The following is a 2311-nucleotide window of genomic DNA, read 5'->3' as shown; positions in this document are numbered from 1 at the left end:
TACAAGTCTTCTTAATGTAGGTTAAGTTTTTTTGGCTCACTGGGTCTATTAAGTTTTCTCCAAACCGAAGAACGCTTCTTCTTATCGAAATCGCTCAAAAATTGGTAAATCAACTGGTTCTCATGTGGCCAATATAACCATAGTTTCAGTTTGAGTTGCGGATATGTGTGCATCTAATGTTTCTTGTGTGGGTGGTTTACTAATAACCATATCCAAGTTTACTAACTCTTTTTCCTTCTTTTTGTTTATTCTGCATTTTCTACCAATTTCCTGAACTCGGTTAAGAGATCCGGATTTGCTTTTACAATGGGCTTTATTTCCTCGAGATTGTATTGAAGATCACTGTGGGTTTTTGGATAGCAAATATTGGTTTCTTCTTTGGTCTTTTTTGTGTGGGTAGCCTTTTAAAACTCATTAGAAAGAAACATTTCTCTCCCAAAGCAAAGTCTAAAGAATTAGAATTTGGTAAATTATATGCACTTCTTGATGATGTGTATACACAGGTAATGAGACAAAATAAACTATTTACAAAGGCATGAAGTGAAGGTACATTCATTTTCAGTAAATTCTATTATTTTGCAATTTGAGTACATATTACATAAATTGTTTACTACATCAATACTTGAATAAAATGTCACGTGGAATAATGTACTGTGCAATTTTAATATTGACAAATGTTTCTTTATGAGAGTTCAAATCAAATTTTCTTGCATCATTAATCACCGTTTTGACAATTTCCATAAGTATACAAACTACATTCCCATGTTTCTGTTTATAAGATCCGAAGTAGGCTTCTATCCTATTGGTTGTTTGAGAATTGGTGTACACAAGAACAGAAGATGGCAACCATGAGTCTTTTTCTTTAATTAAGTTTTCCAAAACTCTGATTTTATCTTTTTTTCGATTTCGTTTTTTTTTCTTAGATCTTTGAGTTCAATCAGAGTTTCCAAAAATATCTCAGCATCCGACGTTAAACAATTTCCCGTTTTTATATTACTATCTTTTATACAGTCATTAATTCTTTCAATTTGTTTAGAGCTAAGTTCATACCCCGAATGTTTCATCACTTCTGAAATGAAGTTTTTTTCGTTTAAAACCCAGCAATCATTTTTTCGTAAATTTTTATTATAAGTGAGTTGTTCCTAAATGCTTTTTGTAGATCTCTTCTAATGTGTTGAAAACAATGAAACGTTTTAATAACAGGAAATATAGAAAGAAGAGCATTCTTTTGAGCAAGACATCTATCACAAAATGCACACTCCATTATCACCCCGTTGTTAAGTTTGAAAAGAAAGAATTCTTCAAAGCTTATCGTCGTGCGATTTCTTAAAAGTGCAAAAAATGGAAATATGAGTGTTTCCATTGTGATCTCCACAGACTCCGACAACCAAAGGAAAATTAAAGTGATTTGTGAGTGTGGTGTCGTCAATAATTATTGGATTTTCAAGTGGTTTGGAATATTTGACACTGAGAAAATAACAAGCATCAAATTATTCTTTTTGTGTTTTGATTACATGAGTTATAAAATCTTTCAAATCAATACAATAAGACAACAAAAACTTTGCTTGATCAGCTGTTCTTGAATCATACTCATTTTGTAACATATATTTTATTCTTTTTGGATTAACAGCAATCTCACATGATGAAGCTATATGAGCTGACTTGAGACCCGTACGTGTCAAAATTTGCATCTTTTCAATTTCCTCTAAATCAAAAATGTATTGTGCATGTGCTGGTAAAACATCAAATGAATGGTTTTGTTGTGTTGTTGTAGAAATTGATTCAATGTAATTTCTATCTTTAGAAACGCGAATATTCATTTGACAAGTGCATTAAAACAACAACAAAATTATTGTATGAGTTTAGTCTTATTGGTATGTTGTGATGAAAACATAGAATACTTAACACCTCCTATCGTAATTATAGTGGCATCTTTGACAATTGTTGTCACCTTTTCTATATCAAAAGGTGTCGAATGTATTTTTTTCGAACATCCAAGGTAGTGTCGGTTACCAAAAGTATGTTCACTTTCTTCCATTGTGTTTGGTAAACTCATTTTAAGTTTAAAAGATTGTTATTTTTTGTTATTAATAAAACCCCTGATTATTGTTGCAATAATAAACTGACATTGAGCATTTACTAATAATTGTCATCTATTATTAAATAGATATTTTTATTTATAAAAATTTAAGTGGTGAAATTACAGTCATGCGAAAAAGCTGTCGCGTTTGGAAAAACCTGTCTCGGGTGGTAATGAACTATTCTAGTACTATAAACAAATGATCTGAAATAGAAAATGTTATTTGGAAAT

The sequence above is a fragment of the Entamoeba invadens genome (assembly GCF_000330505.1).
Source record: "Entamoeba invadens IP1 unplaced genomic scaffold scaff_1105074725423, whole genome shotgun sequence".
Classification (NCBI taxonomy): Eukaryota; Evosea; order Mastigamoebida; family Endamoebidae; genus Entamoeba; species Entamoeba invadens.
This window is presented reverse-complemented; position numbering follows the sequence as displayed.